At 41.5% G+C, this 22,729-nt stretch overlaps 1 protein-coding gene across 1 annotated transcript in view; it reads left to right on the plus strand.

Moving 5' to 3' along the window:
* Positions 1–396: 396 nt before the first annotated feature.
* Positions 397–22,729, plus strand: part of LOC150080071 (dopamine D2-like receptor) — a 92,931-nt gene continuing 70,598 nt past the window's right edge. Inside the window, exon 1 of the mRNA XM_090382167.1 lies at positions 397–700. The gene's annotated coding sequence lies outside the window, so the exon portion shown is untranslated. The remainder of the gene's footprint in view (positions 701–22,729) is intronic.

Genomic DNA, 22,729 nt, shown 5'->3' on the forward strand with positions numbered 1-22,729 from the left:
ATAGTTGCACATATAACACTTATTTTGGATATAATCTTTTAATTTGGAAAATTCGCAAAGTATGGGATGTCACTTCTCGAAAAAAAAAAAGATCTTAGAGAGAGAGAGAGAGGGAGAAGATTAAGCAATCGATAAATCAGCGCTAACTACACGTATATAAAAGAAACCACCAGGTGTCGCTAACAGTCCTTCACAGTTTTACTTCTCGCCCAGCAAACTTAAACCAAACGATACATTTAACACGTTTTAAGCTACCATCCAATTTGATTCTTTAATTTGACACCAGGTAGAGCAACATGTCCACCATGTTCTTTCTTATTGGCTTCGACGTCCACTTCGGATCGCTTATGCGTTTTCTTCCAGAGTGCGTGGTTATTCGCTCGATAACTTGCCGACGAGTGGGCAACTCCTGACCTAGCTGTCATTTTTGATGACACGCGTTCTACAAGTTGCCCGTGCTTCGTGCAGCTGGAATGTGCGTAGCCTCCTCACGGACTACGAAGCTATCTTTCCTGTCTGCGTGTGTGTGTGCGTGAGTGCGAGAGTGTATGTTTGTGCAGACTCAGGAATGAACCACACGGCGGACAAGTGTGTTAAGTATAAACTCGTGCCCCGTATATTTTATGGTGGAAAAGAAAATACCTGCAGGAAGTGTCACCAATTTCACTTTTACCATTTAAATTAAAGATCCAAACCAAAGGTGGGTAGACACAAGCAGTTCTTGTGATTGTAGGCTTAGACGAACACCTCGAATTCAAATTCGTATTGATGCTTAATCTTAGATATTTTAATGATTTTTTAAAATTAACAGCCGGCGCATTTTTTCGCATTTTTTTTCAACTAAGGCACCTTGAATGGACTGAAATTACTTTTGTGTGTTTCGTTTTTTTGGACAAAGAGTTTCATATATTGAATTCACCCAGGATGGAATGTTTTACACCCTTTAAAGTACTTCGATTGACAAGTGCGTCAGAATTATTCCGTTTCTCTTTAATTTTGATAAAAATCACATTTTTGAGAACAGTTTCGGAAGTGAGCCTAAAATTTAACCCACATGAACTAAACCTAATTTGAAAAGTCTGTTTTGTTGTGGATTTTAAACGAAATTACAAAGATTATTGACTGAGTAATACATCTAGCATCTTCCATCCATCGTAATGAATTTGAACATTTTGGTTGATGGAACATCACCAAAATATTTTGAATGCATTGACACGCTCTGATTTGTTTTCTGTAGGAACTGGAAACAAAAGTGGACTTTAATAAATTCAATCGGTAATGGATAGAAGTTGGCACACGTGAAAAACATCTCACGTGGGTTACATAAATGCACCGATTTTCTTATTTTTTTATTTGATCAATTATTTAATACTTGTATTTATCTTTTTTGTACATCTTTCTAAGTTATCATAATTTCTTTCATTCTCTTTCGCAGAATTCATAATATTCAGTTCTCTGATTAGTATCGACTCCAATTGATCGAATTTCTCTGTCGATAATTACTTAAAATGTGTATATGTTTATAGACAAATAATAATATTTGGATCACTAGGATTGAGACTTTAGAAACGATACTTGATATTAAAAATGAATAAACTAGAATATCATTGTGAGTTAGGATTAAAGTTTAATTTTTGCAAAAACACTAAACACTTATTTTCAGTAACAGAGTGGATGTGAGGACTAAATGTGTGAGCCTCTTAAGCAATAGTTGTTCAGAGATGGTGCTTTCTATTGAGCGAACGAAAGTTAGACAGACAGACAGACAGACACGTGGAGGTTGGGTGACAGAATAGAAAGAAAGTCGGACAGATACAGAGACAGAGAATAGTAGGGAGGGAGAAAATTAAAGAATAGATAAATAGGTAGAAAACGGAGAAAGAGAAAGAGGAAAAGAAAATATGTAGAGAAAGAGAGAAAATATTGAGAGATAGAGTGCAGAGAAAAAAAATACAGATATACTGAGTGGAGAGAAAGCAAGAGAGATGGCCAGGGAGAGAGAGGGAGATCTTAGTGCGGCTGGAGAAGAGAAAAGAATAGGTTGAAAGTGGAGAGAAAGAGAAAAAGAAAATATGGAGTGGAGAGAGAGAAAGAAAGAAGGAGAAAAAAATAGAAAAAAATATATAGAAATATAGAAATTATAGATAGAGTGGAGAGAAGGCAAGATAAAGGTTCGGAGAGAGAGTGAGAGTGAAAGATCATAGTGGAGAAAGAGAAGAAGAAAATGTTGAAGAAGGGATGAGAAGGTCAAGAGTGTCACTCGTTCCTCTAAGTTGTTTTCGCTTTCAGATGAAACCGCTAACAGCGAAATGGAAAATATGCTCACGCTTTGCTTATTCAGAACAACAAGAAGAAAAGAACACAGCCAGTTGAAAGATTAAAGGCACAGAGCTTTCTGCTAGCGAGGAACACTCGCGGCTGAAACACAGTAGCGTTTTTAATTTTGTATCTGTCATCTGCACATTCAGGAACTTGGATTGTTGAGAAGGGGGCACCATTCCTTACATCGCAACTTAAGATTTCTTATGGTGTACCGCCTTCAGACAACAGAAGAGGAGCGGTTAAATTATTCACAGTGGCGAGTTAGACGAAAGACAAAAGGAAAGAAATATGAGGAATGGAGAGACGAAGAGGGAAATGAAACGTAAGTGATGGAGGGATGAAGATGGAAATGAAACGTAAGTGTAGAGATGAAAGAGATAAATGAAGAAAAGCTGATTATTAGGGTTGTTTAGGTTTAACTACAAAAGAGTTTAGGCACGAGATGTTAGAGGTTGCTCCTCTAAGTGCTCCTCAAAGTGACGATGGAGGCAGAGATGAAAGGTAACGGTAAGGATAACGTGAGAAAGAGAGAAACAAATGTAGGACAGATTGTAAAGAAACGGATGGACGAAAGTCTCTGAGGTTGGTCGCTGTTATTGATAGCCGAGGAACATGAACATGTCTCGTTGTGTAATACGGCTACCATTTAGAAGTCTAAAAGCTGCTTATGGTGATATTCAAATCACAATCATAGTGTTCTGTGACAAATCAATCCTTAGGATTTGAACCAGCAAGCGAATAATCTCGCTGCTTCTACTCGTCCAGCTGTGAATAAGAGTTCGGGTAGTCCGTAAGTGAGGACACTGCACAGGCTACGTTCTGATAAGTACCTGGTTATGTACGCAATCCTACCAAAAGTATTTGGACACTTCTTCCAATATAGTGACCGGCGGATGAGATGCATGTAAAGAAGTAACAGGCTTAAAAGAAATCAGCCAAGCAGAATGAGTGGCGGCAAGGCGTCATGTGAATTTAAAGAAGCTAAAGTATTGGTTGTAGCGCCAGAAACCATCACTGTAGAGCTACGCATTGATATTATGGACAATTTCTTGATACCGAAATTCTTCAATTCTATGAAAACGTCAAGTTCTAGAACGACAGTGCTGTATCCCTTAATGGGAATAATATAAATTTGTAGATTTGAGGGCAACGAAGTCCAGCTACTCTCTTGGCAGGTCAAAAGCCCTGACCTCAATCCGATTGGACGCCTTTAGATTGAACTTGAACGCCGTATCAGGACAGAAGACCCAATGACAATATAGTTGTGTCATCATTCATTTGGAGAGATTTGGGATCGATTTCTGAAGTCTTCTTCATTTGAGGGTACGGTTAGCCAATCTCGGGTGGAATGCACTCTCATACTGACAAAACACATAAAGGCACAGTCTATCTTCCCTTAAACCACTGTGCCAGACATCAGTGAATTGTGTAAAGTGACAAAGTATGAGCTGCACTTCGATAGATTGGCTACCTAATAAGATCAATTATCTCAGCCCTTGTGGGTAGCACAGTTGGTAGAATCACGGTCCTCCTCAAACCGTGTGTAAAAGAGTTGAGTTCGAATTGCGTCAATGAGGCGAGGAATTTTAATGGGCCTTTTTCACAACGTGGCTGAGTTAGTCGATCTCAGGCAAGGGTAGCATGGTTTTTTCTGGAAACTCTGGTTTTTAGTCCGGCAAATCGACCACAGAGCACATGAAATTTAGAGACATATTATACTTGCAAAAGCGCTGGCAAAGAGACAAAGAGTAGGGGGGATAAGGAATTCTTCACATCTATTAATGCAAAGAAGAAGGACAAACCAGATCGGACCCTTATGTAATGGACGCGAGACAGTATTAGATACCCCAGATGAAGTTGCAGATGAACTCAACAGTTACTTTGCATCGATATTTACAGACGAAAAACCCTTTGTGTCAATGAGTTATTCTAGGAGTGAAGTTGAAAAAAATGTAATTAATGATGCTGAAATTTCACATATTTATTTAATGAAAAAACTTCCGAGCCTACAGGCCAGTAAGGCTCCTGGGGTTGATGGCATATACACTATAATCTTAAGGGAGGCGGCAAGTGAGTGCATTGAACTTGTAGCTAATTACGAGAGCATCGCTGGACTCGGGATTGATTCCGTTCAATTGGAAAAGTGCCAATGTATCTCCAATACATAAGGGCGGTTCGAAGAGCGAAGTGGGAAATTACCGTCCGGTTAGTCTGACTTCAGTAGTAGAGAAAATCATGTAAACAATGTTCAAAGGTGGAATTCAGGATCAGTTAGATAGAAATGGAATTCTGAAGGATACTCAGCATGGTTTTGTAAAGGGAAAATTATGTTTAACTAATCTGGTTAGCTATTCTGACAGGGTCACTCAAGAGCTGGACTTAGGGAATAATTTCGACATTGTTTATTTCGATTTCAGCAAAACATTTGACTCAATCCTACATGAGCGGTTACTTTATAAGTTGGAACAGGTTGGAATCACAGGGAAAATCCTTAAATGGATTGCTGGATGGCTTCAGGACAGGAGGCAGAGGGTTGTAATAAATGGTTATTCGTCAGATTGGGTTGATGTAAGAAGTGGGGTTTTCCCAAGGATCAGTATTAGGACCACTGTTGTTTTTGATTTTCATAAATGACATCGATGAAGAGATAAAGGGCGTGATGTCTAAATTTGCAGATGATGTGAAGATTGGTAGAGTAATTAATGATCACCACCAAGCAGAACTTCTTCAGAGTGACCTAAATAGACTTCATGGAAGGTCAGAAAAATGGCAGCTATGCTTTAATCCAGGAAAGTGTAAGGTACTACACCTGGGGAACAGTAACCCCAAAATAACTTATACACTTGGCGGAGTTGAACTAAAGCCGGTAGTGGAGGACCTTTCCTCCACTACCGGCTTTAGTTCAACTCCGCCAAGTGTTGGGTGTTACGATACGGTAATACATGAAGTTCTCCGAGCATTGTAGACAGGTTGCAAGGAAAGCCCATGGTGTCCTATCGATGATTTATCGAACAATCGCTAGTAGAGATAAGGACGTCATAATTCCATTATACCACACTTGGAATACTGTGTTCAAGTATGGAGACCGCACCTAAAGAAAGACATTGTTCTTCTTGAAAGCGTCCAAAGACTGGTAACTCGCCTGGTGAGATCGTCAAAAGGGCATCCATATGAGGAAAGACTTCGAATATTTGGGTTGAAGAGTTTGGAAACTAGGCACCTTAGAGGAGACTTGATTGAGGTGTTTAAGGTTCTGAGAGGCATGATTAAAATAAATAAGGACGAAATTTTCACAGTTATAAATGAACCAGAACTAGGGGCCATAATTTCAAGTTACGGGAGAAGTTGTTTAGACTGGATTGCAGGAAGTTTTATTTTAGCTAGCGATTAATAAAAATTACTGGAATAAGTTACCTACATGGGTGGCAGAGGCTGACAGTTTGGGGAAATTCAAAGGTCAGCTGGATTACCTACGGGAAGAGGTAATTCATAGGTTGTCTATTTCCTTTTCTCGTATTAATTATAATTTTTTAAAATTTTCTTCTTATTATCATTATTTTATTTTTATTCTTATTATTTATTTATTTTTTGCTATTTTATTTAATTAATTTTTTTTTTTTTTGGCTGGTGCAGCATAAGCCATAGGCTTATGCTGCACCAGCTTATGCTTTCCTGCACCATGTGGCCATTGCTAACACTAGTACTAATACAATATGCGCTAAGTTGCTGATGGGCCTAAAACTCTACAACAACCAATTTTCTGTCTCCTGTCGAAAGTATCTAGTTGATGATAAGGCTGGAATTAACGTCTTTGGAGATTGCCCTGGCAGCTTGATGATTACGTTTATATTTTATCTGGAGGTTACATGACTTTTAAAAACACTTGATCACATGCATGTAGTAACACGTTGATTCCACATGAAGATTTTCCCCGAATCCACTCCTAGTTCTGGAATTTTAATTTTCATGATTTTGAGTCTAAATTATCCGAATTCTGTTCTTGGTGAATTCTATTTCTATCTAAAGTCTTCTAAACTACTATATCCCTCGGAACTTTTCAAATTTCTTTGAATAAAATTTGACTTTTTTCTTTTAAATCATCCTAATAATGAAGTGATTTTCCTTTTGACAACTTTAATTTTCAAAACTGCAGGTGATTTCTACTTTCGATTTCTACTATAGTATTTAAATCCCATGATCAGATCATGTTACAAAGTTCATTGAATTTACCAAAATACCAGAAAATATCTATATTAACTGTTCCTTAGAACGAACTCAGTTTTTCTCCAATGGCCATTTCCCTTCTTGTCTTTTCGCAAAGGGAACATCTGCGTGATCTTTTAAAATCTGCGTGATTTCTGTTGAATTACGAAGATTTTAAAACAGTAGTCATAAATGGAAGTTGGGCCTAAGGAACTTAGGTTACCTCTTCGGTTTTAGACTATCGTTTTAAATCTCATGATCAGATCATTTCAAATTTCATTGAATACACTAAAAGTCTCCTTAGAGGCTTCTCACTCTGTACTTAGGCAAATCTTAGAATTTGTAAGAAATCTAAAAATTCATTTCATTCATTCATTTCCGAAAAAAGTAGAGAGAGAGAGAGAGAGAGAGAGAGAGAGAGAGAGAGAGAGAGAGAGAGAGAGAGAGAGAGAGAGAGTGAGAGTGATATGGAATAGAATTAGCTGACAATACCACCAGGTCATTCCCACACCTCCAAATAATGGACCGAAGATACCATATGATGGCTTTAAACAGAAAATCCTAAACGGCTGCAAACTGCAATGTGAACAAACCTGGCAAGGTCAAATTAACAACAAATTACATCAAACCAGTTCTGCATCCGTTCACTCAAGTCTTCGAGCCAACTGGCAAGAAGAAGTCACACTGGTTCGGCTGTGAATAGGATATACATCACACATTCATCTCTTCAGAGCCAAATAATCGCCTTCGTATCATCCATACAGTATAATGAGATACTTACTGACCATCACATTCGGTGAAGATGGACGCATTCGGGAGCCGCCCTACGTTAAAGATTTACGGACATGGCAATACATCAATTACACTCTAGTGGACTCTCCAGCCTGTGAACCCCAAGCAGAATTTTTCCAAATCCACACAGGATTTTCCATCGTTTCTGCCAATTCAAAATGAATTGGCATTTGCAACCATTTGTAATTACTATTAGGAATACAGCACATATTTTTTACCACTCATCTAATCAATGCTAACCTCCATCGTATGCATGGCGCTCTGTAGCCACAGCTGTTGATCCATTAATATATCCCTTAAACAGCCTTGCGCAAGTGCAATTTCCAGCGAATGTCATTGGATAGTCCCCGTGAGCTACAAAACGTCTTCCTAGGATGTCTCTGATGTATTCAATAGAAAAATGACTGCAGGAATAGGCACGCCATCCCACACGAACGTTACTTTCATCTTCCGACATATTGTTGACCAACTGTGCCCTACAAATGATCTGGGTGTCTTGGAAATGATTCCAAGACCTGCTGACTATGCTTTTTGACACACCAAGCCCCACGATGAACTTGACGTTGTGACTCCAGTCTACTGATGGTTCTCCTGTCTCCAGTCTACTGATGGTTTTCCTAGTGGCAGAATCCGACAAATCTGTCTGAGGTGATATTTTCAGATGCTTTACTACAATGATCGACAGGGGTGTTACCTTTTGCATCTATTATATCCGAATTAGACGCATCTGCGACATGGTTGAGTATATAACAGCACGGTTGCACCCTGAACTTGTGTATTCTCGGCCTGCATTTGTTGAAGAATTCAATAATTTATATCTATACATCAGGCCATGAATATTTGCTGTCTTTGAAGTCACATGAATATCCATACGGTAAATTTTACAACAGAATGTGCAGTGATCTGTTAATTGTATAACAAGTGTAAGATAATGTATGATAATTGCACTCGCGTGCTAAACAATTAGGAATTACAACCAGATTTGGTTGTAATTCCACCATGATATGTGTCAGTTGCTGACTTGTGATGCAGAGAACTGTCAAACCGAACTGCCCTTTCCAGCATATCCCAGACATTCTCAAATGGATTCAGATCTGAAGAATTAGGAGGGCGGAGTAGATGTTGGAAATCTTGGGAATATTTCTCGAACCATTCAGATAATTTTTGCAGTGGTCAGTTGCGTTCTCCTTTTGAAAGAATTCACCACAGTCTGAGTAAATTGAAGAATTTCGTAGTGAAGTTAGTTCGATACGACAGAAAGATAATCATTGCAGGTAAGACGACCTTCTACCAGTTCGCACCAACAGAACATACCCCAAACCATGATACCAGCTCCACCGCTTGAGTGGTGGACAAGGAACAGTCTGGATGCATTTTCATGAGGTTCACGCCACACCTTCCTCCTGCCATTGGTGCGAAAAAGCGCAAATCGGATCATATGATCTACTTCCAGTGTTCCGTAGCCCAGTTGTGGCGTGCTGTCCGTATTCCAGTCGAATCATTCGACACAACTAAAAAATCCAAATTCTTTAATTCCCGCCGCATAGAAGAGAGATATGTCACCGATCCTAGAAGGAAACCACCGTATTTTTTTCTCTTTCAAAGCCAAGGACTCTGAAATTCCCTCCCTCTTGGGCAGCACAGTTGATAGAACTACGATCCTCCCTACATTGTATGGAAAAGACCAGCATTCGAATCCGTCAATGGCGCGAAGAATTTTAAGGGTCTTTTCGCAGTGCGGCTGTGTTAGTCGATCTTAGGCCAGAGTAGCATGAATTTTTCCCCTGAAACTCGGAATTTTTATCCAAAAAATACCAAGTCGACCACAGAACAGTCCAGTTTGCAAACATATTATATACAACGCAATATGGCTTAAGTTGCTGATGCGCCTAAACCCTACAACAACAACCAACTCTGAAATTCCCTTAATTTTTACTTAGTTTCATATGCATTGCCTAGCAAAGAATTACACCGATGAGCCAAACGTTATGACCACCTATCTAATATGATGTTGGTCCTCCACGTGCAGCCAAAAGAGCTCGTACCCGGGGAGGCATGAACGCTACAAGATTTCTAAATGTGCCTTGTGGTATCTGGTACCAACACGTAACCAGCAGATCCTTTAACTCCTGTAAGGTCCGTGGTTGGGATGCTGCAGATCGGAGTTGCTGTTCCCACACAAACCACACATGCTTGATGAGATTTATGTTTGGGGAATTTGGAGGCCACGGCAATACCTGGAAATTCTCGTCATGTTCTGCGAACCAGTCACGAACAATCCGGGCGGTGTGGCATAGCGCATTATCCTGCTGAAAAACGGCACCGTCAGAGAGGAAGACCGTTGCCATGAAAGGTGTACCTGGTCAGCAATGATGTTTAGGTAGGTGGTAGACATCAAAGTGCTCGGCACATGGATGACTGGACCCAGGGTATCCTAAAACAACATCTCCCAAAGCATGACATCGCCACCACTGGCTTGTTTTCGTTCCACGCTACATCCAGGCGCCATCGCTTTCCTAAGTAAACGACGCACACGTACACGGCCGTCCACATGGTGCAACAGGAAACGTGATTCGTCGGACCAGACGACGACTTTCTTCCAATCACTCAAGGTCCAGTTTCGATGCTCGCGTGCCCATTGTAGGCGCTGTCACCGGTGAACCGTGGTTAGCTTGGGCACTCGAAGCGACCTGCGGCTACGCAGCCCCATTTTCAGCAGGGTTCGATGTACTCTGTGTTGTGACACATTACTCTATCACCAGCATTCCAATTCCCGGCGAGTTGCGCCACAGTCGTCCTTCTTTTGCCACGTACCATCCAGGAGAGCCTTTGCCTACCTCGAGCATCGATGAGCCGTGGTCGTCCAACACCTCGCCGACGGTTCGTGGGTTTTCCCTCCTGGGATCACTCTGGGTAGGTACTAACCACGGCTGACCGTGAGCATCCCACCAGCCATGCTGTTTCTGATACACTCTGACCCAGTCGTCTGGCCATTACAATTTGGCCTTTGTCAAACTCGCTTAAGTCCGCTGCGTTTCCCATCTGAAGAACAAGAGTAACACTGATTAACACGGAGCTCAGTATCAGGTGTTTTTTATACCGTGTCCCGATCCGCGCACGCGCCATAGTTCACCTGCAGAACGACTCACTGGTCATAATGTTTTGGCTCATCGGTGTATTCCCTAGAAATTTTAACCTGAGTCCCCTAGCAACAATATATTATCTACGTATATATATTAATTTTCAAACAGTTTATAGACATGCAAACTTAACCCAGAGTGAGGATATGAAATTTCAATAACTTGTAGGTTGTGTTCATCGCTATTTATTGTATTATGGATCATTAATTATTTAAGAATGCTGATTTAACCACCAGCTTGAATAATTTGTAAGATAATATATGCCATATAAACAAAGGTTTCATTTTCGACTATGGCATAACGAAGAAACTATTTAACTGATTGTTCTGAGGAACTGCACACCAGCCAAGTGATTCGGATTAAACTTTAGCCCATGAAATAACATTTCTTTTGTTTCATTTACCTTTGATTTAATCAATGTTTTCTCGCAATTTTAATCAATCAATGCGCATTTCCTAGCAAACGTGTTTCCTTGAGACAATAACATATATTGTTCAGGTATCAAGGAACCAATATTAACCTGCTTAGTAAAATATGTGTCACTTACTGTTTATTATAAGAATGCAATGAAAGGATCCATATATATCCAAAATATGACTGATTTCATGTATCGCATGAAAATCAACTTATGAGCTTGAATTCAAGCTGAAGTAACCGATTCAGGAGCAGTCATTAAAGAGAGTTTTCCTTGATTCGGTGAATCAATGAGCCACGACAGGGTTTCCACGGTGTTATGAACGCTCGAAACGGAACCACCTGATTCTATGTTTGTTCCGAAAAGCTTGATTTCAAGTAAATGTAGTCCTATGGCTCAATGCTGATTATATAGTTGTCCACAAACTTCGAAGGACGCTCCAAAGTTCGGGGACTGGTACTAAGAAACCTGGTGGAGGTAGATGGAAGCCTGTAACCTTGAATGAAAACATCTTTTGAATGTTACCATAAAGACAGGTTGACGATACATTTCAATTACTTTCACGTTTTACGGCCGCCACAGGGACGTTGCTATTTACCGTTGTCATGAGGAAGGATACAGAGGCTGACTTTTATGCAAGATGGTTGATGGTGTGTTTTCTTCGCTATTCTTCACAGGAGAGAGAGAGAGAGAGAGAGAGATCCAGGAATGACTTATTGCAAGTTTCTCTTTCAGCGAAGCTTTTATGCTTAGGAACAGAAAAAGGTCAGAAGGAGCAAAATTAGAAAGTTAAAAGAGCGTTCCATCTGAAGGATTTGGATTTTTTTTTTGTCAGAAATTGTCCAACTGGGCAGCTCACATTTGCGTTATTGATAAGATAATTTATAACTAAGAAATGTGTCCTTCAGATCGCACAGCATCCCTAATCACCTATCCCAGTTTGATATCATTTTATTTTCAAACGAAAAGGACACATTTTGGACCCTGGAAGAAGTACAAGTATTTATTGTACTCTTTTATTATTAATAAAAGAGTACAATAAATACTTCCCTTCGGAAGAAGAGAATAGTTTCATGTACAACTTCCCTACGTGAAACTACTTTGAAGGGGACAAATCACATAATTCTCAAGTTCATTAACTTATTTATTAAAGTAATTCTTGGAACTTTTAGCCACTCAAAGTATTGTTCAATAATGTGTTCAGATTTTCTCTATAGAGTGATCAGAGATGTACACCCATAGAGGGAGGGAGGGACATAGGACATCGACTGGAGCAAGGAGCGTGCTAGTTTGAGCAGGCGTTTATTTGAATGGTCTTATCGACCTCTATGTACTCTCAGGGGCAATGATTGTTGCACAGAAGTGCAGGAATGATATCCTTGACACCTCTGTACAGCCATCTTTACACCAGAGAATAATTTCATATAGGATGATAAGCCCAACCGCATGGCACCAGCACAGTTTACAGCCATCTGGAAATGAACGATATTATCTATATAAATTAGCCGGCGTAATCTCCCAAAATTAATCATATAGTGGAGATTTATTGCTACTCTCCAGCAACTTCCACAATCTCCAGGAGCTTATAAACTGCCCTTGTATATCAGCAGAAAGCATCATTGCGACCTGGGCTTCGTGATAGCCCCATTAAGAGCACATGGAGTCGTTGTGAGTCCGGTTTCATTGCCATTAATAAAACTATTATTTATCATATTCTTTTTGTGATATCATTGAAGTTTTGGAAACCAATGTGTTTGGCTTAAGGTTTATTTAACCATTAAATCAAACTCGGGTCTTTTCTACCGGAGGATGGTGATTCTACTATCTGCGCTACCTATGAGGCTTGTGAAATGCAGAATAATTTAATTGGATTCATTTGTCGAGTAGAATAAGTTCGATAATTACCATTTGATTTGGAGCTATGTCTATGGGAATAATCTTTTTTTGCGATGGGCTGTAATATACTTTTTCTATTGAAAGAAAAATTATAATTCCTCAGAGCGGGTTTTTTTTTTTTTTTTTAATTTCAGAATACACATACAAGTACGGTTAATATATAAATATAAAGAGCTTTCGGCTGAGTGGACAGCCTTCTTCAGTTAGAAAATATATTAAAATGGCAGTTGGAATGGAGATGTTCACTGCCAAGATGGTGCGTGAGGCGCGTGGCTAATTGTTTGAGGTTGAAGTTTGTGGCTGTGACGTATGGTGGTGACGTGGCCAGCGTTTGTCTATGGACAGAATTATTGCTTCTGTGATGGGGTTAACTTTACAACCACTGTTCCTGTTCAAAGAGGTATCCGAGCATTTTATGTTTAACGATTCCAACCAGGTGCGCCTTAGGTAATGGTGGGACCTGTCCACAACCACGACATCGCGGTGTGGGTCAATGTCGTGGTGGGTTGTCCAGACACGCTCGGCAATAGCTGAGTGTTCCACATCTGCCAAACGGATCGCCCTTTTATGTTCTGAGAGACGTTTCTCGAGTCGACGTCCAGTCTCTCCAAAGTAGCAGCTAGTGCAGTCACGGCAAGAGATGCGATAGACCAAACCGCTCTGCAGAAGGGGTGGGGACAGGTGTTTTCACGTTGGAAATGAGAGAACGCAGTTTCTTGCCTGGGAGTTGGATGCACTTTATCCCATGTGATTTTAGGATTCTACCGATCTGTTGTGACAGATTGGGGTAGTATGGGATAAATGCCCTCGTGGATGACTCGCCACTGTTGGCGTTACTGTTGGTCGTCACGTTGTCGCGTGCCTGTAGGTCACACCTGTCAAGGATGTCGATGGGATAGCCACACCTCGCAAGGTCCACTTTGACCCTGGTGATCTCTGTGTGTTTTTCACCTGCGGAGCTAGAGTGTGTCCAGGCGCGAGTTAGCAAGGTTCGGGCAGTGGTGAGGAGGTGACCCCGTGCGTGTGCTGACCGGAAGTTGGTAAATTGGCCAGCACACATAGGTTTACGATAAACTGTCGTCTTCAAGCATGTGTCTTCACGCCCGACGAGGGTATCTAGGTATGGTATGGTGTTGTTCGACTCCAGCTCGATCGTGAATTTTATGAATGGCGATAGTGAGTTGAGGTGGGTTAGGATTCGCTGATCTGAGTCTCTAGGGATAACTACGAACACATCGTCTACATAGCGACACCAAAAGGCGATGTGATCTGGTGCGTGTGTAAACGCACGTCCCTCTAACTCCTCCATCACGATGTTTGCCGTGACCGAACTGACAGGGGAACCCATGGCTGTGCTATGTACCTGCTGGTAAATTGAGTAGCTAAACATGATTGCACCCCCTGTTAAGCACAGTCTGAGGGCGGTGGAAATGTCATCAGGTGTCAGTCTGGTTCTGTCGCTAAGGGTTTCATCATTGTCCAAGCGTTGTTTTACACAAGAGATGGCAAGTTCCACTGGGATGGAGGTAAAGAGTGATATTACATCGAACGATGCCGTGACTTGATCTTGTGAGATGGATATAGTGCGGATCCTTTCTATGAACTCAATACTGTTGGAGACGGTGTAGGTGGTCTTGCCAACTACAGGAGAAAGAAGCCTGGAGACAAACTTAGACAACTCGTAAGTCGGGAATCCACAGCAGGATACAATTGGTCTTAGTGGTGTGTCTTACTTGTGTACCTTCGGCAGGCCGTAAAACCGTGAGATCTGACACCCAGAGGCACGGAGGTGATTACGGGTTGACTGTGTTATCTTCCCCTGTTTGAGCCAACTATTGATGAGGATATTCACCTCTGACTCCCATCGTTCCAATGCTCTGCTGGGGTTAACAGTTAAGGGTTTGTAGACGGAAGTGTCTCGTAAAAGCAGTAAGGCTTTCGCCACGTAATCAGTGCGGTTCATTACAACTGTACGACGGCCTTTGTCCGCCGGTAGAATGACGATGGACGAATCCCGTTTCAGTGCCTTGAGGGTAGAAATCTGCATACAGCTGAGGTTTGAAGAGACAAGGCGAGCATGGTGTAGAACTGCTGCAGTCTTTAAGCGGATTGCGTTGGCCACATCTTCTGGGAGGCGTGATAAACATGTTTCCACGCCCAAGGCGATGTCAGTGATCGGTGGGTACTTTGGAAGAACGGCAAATGCCATGCCAAGAGTCAATAAGTCTATTTGTTCTGCAGATAACTGCTTGTTGCTCAGGTTCAATACGAAATCCGTGCAACCTGTGGAAGGGGCGTTATGCTGGCGACGAAATTGACGGGATTCATTAATTAAAGTATTGAACTTACTAAAGTATTATTCTGTCCATAGGCAAACGCTGGCCACGTCACCACCATACGTCACATGAGCTCCCCAACGCCAAAGTAATAGTCTGTGCAGATGTTAACTGCAGGTCGCCGGCGTGGCACAGTGCAACCCCTGACCGACGTCGTACTACTAACGGCCAGCGCCTCGAAGAATTCCTCACCAACAATAGCCTGGCAATACTAAACCAGCCAAACAATCCGCCCACGTTCTCAAGCACATTATGGGAAGCAACAATAGATGTAAGCTTTGCTACCCGCTCCATTGCTGGACACATATCTTCATGGAAGGTCAGAGAGGATTGGACAACCTCTGACCACAGAGTTATTACATTCCAGATGCACCGTGCACTTAACAGACAACCCACACCTAGAATAACCATCAACAGATTCGCCGTGGACAAGGCCAACTGGGAACAATTTCAAGAAGCACTGACTGGCTCTGTCCAAACTTTTGACTATGCAACTCTTACCCCGGACCAACACCAACGCGCCATTGTAAACATAATTATAGAGGCTGCAAACGCAACCATCAGAAGGAAGAAACCATCCCCAGGCGCGGTCCCCTGGTGGTGCCCGGAGCTTCAGAGACTCCGACATGAGGTAAATACACGCAGAAAAAATTTTCAACGAGCAAGAAGATCCTGGCCGGCAGCAGAGGTGCAGGTCCTCAGGCAGCAATACCGTGAGGTCAGGAATGAATACACCGCCTTGATCAGAAAACGGAAGAAACGATCCTGGGAAATGCTAGTTTCAACTACCGGGAACGAGTACCCTTGGGGGATTGTATATAAAGTCGCAATGAACAAGCTACCCAAAGGAGAGGTAGTTCCCTCAACTAAAACACCTGCTGGCTTCTATACAAAATCATGGCACCAATCTGTAGACAATATCCTCAATACCACCTTTCGGCAACTCCCGACAGCTCACTCCCTGGAGCAGCTCCGTCTCTGCGAAGAAAATGCAAACTACAACCCAGTAGAACGCGAAGACCCATTCACACTAGCAGACCTCTACTTGGCGATCGCCAAAATACGAAACAAGAAAATGCTTGGTGAAGACTATCTTGAACCAGAGATCGTAAAAAAGGCCGTAGAATACATCCCAACAACTATCGTAAATCTGTTCAATCACTGTCTCTCTGCAGGCTACTTTCCTCACGACTGGAGATCTGCACGGATCCGACTGATCTTGAAGAACCCGACAAAATCACGGGAACTTCCGGAGTCGTACAGACCTATAGCACTATTACCGGTACTGAGCAAACTATTTGAACACTTACTCCACAACAGAATAGAAACCCACTACCTAGAAGCAGGGCTACGATCCCCCAAACAATTTGGCTTTCGTAGAGGCTGCTCCACTGTAGACGCCTTGGAACGCATAATAACCGCAGCTAACAACTGTAACCGCAAATACTTCCTAATGATCTCTGTCGATTTTGCCGGGGCATTTGACTCACTCTGGTGGCCAAGTGTCCTCGGCAGACTCCGGGAGGCAAATATCTCCAATAACCTGTACCACTATATCAAAACCTACCTATCTGATAGAAGGATCTCAGTATGTGCTCCCTACTCTCAACTTACTCGGCCTATCTTCCGGGGGTGCCCGCAAGGTTCAATCCTGGGGCCACTCCTTTGGAATCTGGTGATGGACGGCTTCCTCAATCAGAATCTCAATGGGGCAGATGCACAAGCATTTGCAGACGACCTCGTCCTGATGCTGGAGGAGGACAGCCGGGCACAACTGGAAGCCACTGCAAACCGGGAAATTGACTCCCTGCAAACGTAGGCGAAACAGAACCACCTAACAATATTACCAACCAAGACATCCTCAATACTTCTCAAGGGTTCTCTCGACACGAGAAGGCCACCACAAATCAAAATAGAAGGAACCACGATTAAACTAACTACAGAACTAAAATACCTCGAAATCGTATTGGATAAAAACTTATCCTTTACCCCACATCTCATCTATCTCCAGAGAAAGATCAGGAACTACTCAGCCCTCATAGCAAGAGTCACACGAAAAGATTGGGGACTACGGAAACGGACCCTGTCTCTCTTTTACAAGGCTTTTTTCATCCCTGCCGTCTCATACGCTGCAGGGATTTGGTACAACAAAGCAACCACGGCTGTGAACAAAAGGAAATTAGAATCAATACAGCGTAGCATCTTGCTCACAATCACAAGAGCATGCTGCACTGTCAGCTCTCATGCGCTGCAGGCCCTGGCAGGATCACTCCCCCTAGACCTGGAAATTGTCCGCTGCGGCATGCTCTTTCAACTGTCCAGAGGTAAAAGTGTATCCTGCATCGTCTTCACTACCGATCCAGCCAACAACAGCAACATAGAGAAAAAACGTCTTATCAACCATCTCCGGCAAACCTGGCAGTCCCGATGGGCAGAATCAACTAAAGGCGCCATAACCCGGAAATTTATCCCGGACGTTACCCAAGTCTATCCCCACCAGCCGGCCTGGTTCTCACCGGGGCTCTACACCACCTTCCTTATAACGGGACATGGTTCCTTTAATGCCAAACTTTCGACCTTCGGAATAAAAGAATCACCACTATGCCACTGCGGTGAAAATCAGACATGGACACATCTGATGCATGAATGCCCCCTCTTTGATGATGTAAGATGTCACTTTATAACAAAAATATGTTTCAACCCGAAGGATCGGGAACACCTTGTACTGTCGGAGGAGGAGTACTATAGAGCCCTCTCGAAATTTGCACACGAACTGTTCAGCAGACTACGAGCATTACCACAACTTCCCTAAACTCGACACTGGAACTCTGACAACTGAAACGGACAACAATGACTAGGACTTTACTGGATGAGACCTATATCCCCTTAGTGACACCATCCCACACTGACACCCTGATTATTGGAACAGCAGTAGATGAGATCCTATCCCAACACTGACCAACTAATGGACTGTACACTGTCATGGACCTGACGAAGCCACAGCTTTGCTACATACACGCCATGTTAGTGATCTGAGCCGGCTCCTTTGTTCGGCCCTTTCTTCTCCCTTACCCCGACGGGGGGAGGTGACGGCTTTCCTGTCTCCTCCCCTCCTTGCCGACCCCACTCTTCCCTCCGGTGGGGTATGGGCATGCCCCACTGTTTCTACCTGGGGTCGTCTCCCCTATTGACCCCATTCTTCTGTCTTTATCCCTCCAGTCTTCATTCTCCCTACCCAACTCTATCTGTATGCAAGCGAATGCCCCACACGCCAAAAATAACCGTGTCTAAATTACGCTGTTCGCCCACCATTTTGGCTTTTCTAATTCTAGCGCAATATTCCCATGCAAATTTTTTTTTTTTTTTTTAAAGGTCCTAGCCACTGAAATCCCAGGAAATTAGGTGGCAAGACCTGCCAGAGTGCAAATTTAAACTAGTGGTTACCTGGTCTGCCTCCACGGGGCGAAGTGCGGGAAACGTTGGGCCTCAGCTGGGGTCCAGCGGCTAAATGGCCAGAAGAACCACGGTACATAACACAACACACTCACATGATCCATACACTTTTAAATCTCTGGCCTTCCCAGTGAACTGGTACACTCACAATGAAAGCAACGCGGAGATGGGAGGAACCCCTGGTGCCGTTAGACACTTAACACACTTTGCATCATACGTCACAGCCACAAACTTCAACCTCAAACAATTAGCCACGCGCCTCACGCACCATCTTGGCAGTGCACATCTCCATTCCAACTGCCATTTTAATATATTTTCTAACTGAAGAAGGCTCTCCACTCAGCCGAAAGCTCTTTATATTTATATATTAACTGTACTTGTATGTGTATTCTGAAATTTAAAAAAAAAAAAAAAAAACCGCTCTGAGGAATTATAATTTTTTTTTTCTTTCAATAACATGAATCCGGAGCGCATAGGCCTCTTTCACCATATACTTTTTCTGCTTTTCTGGAGAACAATATATGTTTAGGATCTCACAGAAATTTACAAAGGCACATGATTGCCATCTTCATCATAAAAGAAACATTATGGAAAGATGATTCCATCAGTTTGGATCTTTTAGTTGGCGCAAGGGATTCATTGAGGATATTTTCCGATTGGTAGATGTAGGAGTATCTTTAGCATTTTTTTAACCACGCAAAGAGACGGATAGACCTTAGAGCACAAAATAATTTACGGAAAAAGAGAGAAGTTCTTGCGAAAAGCTCTGCATGGCTGATATCTTTTACAGTATTGTGAAATCTTTTTCTTTCGTACATTCGCATTCAGATCAGAGAAGTAATGCTTAAAAAAAAAAAAAACGAAATTGCCACTCAGACACGACTTTCTAATAAAAATACTGTTTGCTAATGTGGCATCAGAGGGTGATGGCTAGGCTTCTTTTATATTACTTTTTCTCCAAAAGGGAAAAAAATTGATTGAAAGAAGTCGTTCTGCATATATGCAGCACGCATTCTTCAAAAAAGGAATTTCTTTCCTTTCGAACCAACAGGTTTATAAACGGCTTGTAATATAAGATGTTTTTCTTTGGTACAAACTAGGCTTTATGTTGTCAGTGACTTCGTTGCAGAGCAGATTTCTTTTTATAGTTTGGATCCCGCTTGTATACCTTCAAGGCATCTTTCAGTTCTGCCATCTATACGAACCAGCCTTTATATCTTATGAAAGTATTTTTGCTGTTTTCTGTAGGCTAACGCTATATTCGGGGTTTGGTATTACCACCCGATAAAAATCTTCATTCGCTTCAACTCATTAATCTGAATTCACATTTGTATTTCTATCGCAATACCTAAACTTAAAGGATACAATCGAAATATCTGAGCATAAAGAATATTTCCATTAAAAAAACAAAAGAAATTTATTCGTCTTGAAAACAAACATTGATGGCTTTCTGCTCAAATGCGCGTGGAAAAATAGATATTTTTATTTGTAGTTTAAACAGGGATCTCAAGATATTTTTACTAGTATTATTTTTAAAATTACGTGTTGTTGCAAACGTCACCTTTAAGTGATTCCAACCAGAAATATTGCTAGGGTTACTATTAGTTTGTGAAATTGTTATTGTAATAGAGTTTTAGGAGCATCAGCGACTAAGGTCATATTGCTCTGTGTATACTGTCTGTAAATTGCGAATGTTCTATGGTCGATTTTATATTTGCTGGACGAAAAACCGAAGTTTCCGGTCTAAAAAATCATGCTGCCCTCACCTGAAACCGAATAACTGGGCCACATTGTGAAAAAGGTCCATAAAATTCATTCCTCACCTCATCGATGGGGCTCGAACTCGGGTCTTTTCTACGGGAGGATGGTGATTCTACTATCTGCGCTACCCATGATGCTTGTGAAATGCAGAATAATTTAATTGGATTCATTTGTCGAGTAGATAATATTCTTGAGTATTGAAACGTATTTGCTATGAGGTCTGATGCTCCAATTACATAATAAACGAGATTAAGAGATTCTAAACCACGTGTACTAGTATGTGTATAGTCTAGGTTAGAGTCCCATCGTGGACTGCAGAAATTTCTAATTGCCTCTTCAATTAGGGTTGTCTGATTTCGAGCGGAGGGAGTAGAGCTTTTTTTGTAAGTTTTTCTTGGTTTTCATCGCGTGCAATATGTAAATTGGCCTTGAATACATTTATGCAGCCATAATACACAATGGTGCAATATGCCCTAAGTCGGTGATGCATGTAAACTAACATCAAAATTGCAAAAGGGCTTTTTTATAGTGAAGTTCAAATCATTAAAAAAATTAAACGACTGGAACGTCTCAAACTTCATTGCCGAATTTTACCTTTACACCACCTGAGATATTTCTTATCCAGAAGACCTGGATAAGAAATATTTCAGTAAATACAGAGGACCAATGTAGATACGTAATGAATGTGGAATATTAGTGTCAAAATCACGGTTGTAATTCAACACACGATACAGTTGACAGTACGAACATTAACAAAAACTTATCGTAGAATTATTGCAGTGTTGCTGTTGAAATTTCAGTTACAGTGTACAATATTATTGCTAAAACTGTTAGAATCCGAATCTCGAGTACAGTTAGTTTCTCCAACTGTCAGAATACTGTTTGAAAATGACTGATAGCTATTCTCGTGTAGTTATTAGGTCAGTTCTTGGTCGACCAACTTGTTTAATTAATACGGGAGTTTTCATTACAAATTACCACTCATAGAAACAATTAATTACAGCTAATTATATCAGATTCAATTAGCTTTACGAGTGCCTTTCGAATTATATATGCTCAAACAAATATAAAATGAATAGCTTTAGAATTTAAAGAGTATGTGATATCGAATAGAAACCAGACCACAATATTTTGACAATGAATTGCGATTTCTTCCACTGGATTGAAGTATTATGGTATATCAAAAAATAAGGTATTATTCCATTTTTAATAAAATAATATGGCTTTACGAGGGACAGTCAATAGTTGAGGTGGGGAAAAACCCCTAGAAGGGCTTTTCCCACCTCACCCCACGGTTCTTTACGAAATCGGAAAACCAAAATTAAGGCTAGCGCGTGGGGCGGTTTTGAAAATATGGCGAATACAAAAGAAAGAAAGTAAATAAATAACTGATCCTAAACCAAGGTACACATTATCTTCTCAAGAAGCCACAACACAACCAAGGTTTATGAACACATAATATTTCGATTAGCCAGACAGTTTGGTGCATGTTCGGCAAATTTGTTTGCTAAATTATTTTAAATTTGGTAACATTAACACCATGCTTAATAACAGCAAGTACGGATATATCGTAAACGAAGCGAGGAAAGAACCTGTACAACCTCTCTCACCTGATGTACATGGATAGAATCAAACTCTAATCGAGAATCAACTCCAACAGCTACTCCGGATCGCCTAGAGTTCAGCACTGACATCAGGATGCAATTTGACCTAGACAAATGCAATAGCTATAGATTTCAAGGACATCCACTCGGACGAAACTACCAGCTGAAAACCGTCGAAGAGATTGAAGCCAGGACAGAAGCAGAGACATATAAATATCTGGGGATGATGCAGGCTCATCCATCAATTAGAACACAAGGAGATCAAGGCCAGCCTGACTGAGAAATACCATCAGAGACAGAAGCCTGCTAAAATCAAAGCTGAATGGGAGGAACACGGTCACAGCCATAAACACTTATGCAGTCCCAGTACCATACTCCTTCGGGATCATAGATTGGACCAACACCTAGCTGGAGGAGATTATGAGATCGACCAGGATTATGATGAGCAAGAGGAGCTAACGCTAACAAAGTTGGACATCATGAAACTGACCATATTCCGTAAAGAAGGAGAGAGGGGATTGACTGACCTCATTGAACAATTGAAGAAGGCGATTAAGAACCTGTGGGATTACTTCCAGGAAAACACAGCGCCAATCTACCAAGCCACAAGAAAGATAGACAAACGGCACACAACACTAAACCTCAGCAAGGTGACCACACTGACACAGACAGAAGAAACAAAGACAGAAAGATGGGTGAAGAAGACCCTCCATAGCAGAAACTACAATTACCTCCATTAAGACTACATAGATAAAAATGCTTCCAACGTTTTGCTCACGAACGGAAGGCTCTTACAAGACACCGAGG

The sequence above is a fragment of the Mastigoproctus giganteus genome, chromosome 9 (genome assembly GCF_048544385.1).
Source record: "Mastigoproctus giganteus isolate SK-2022 chromosome 9, ASM4854438v1, whole genome shotgun sequence".
NCBI lineage: Eukaryota > Metazoa > Arthropoda > Arachnida > Uropygi > Thelyphonidae > Mastigoproctus > Mastigoproctus giganteus.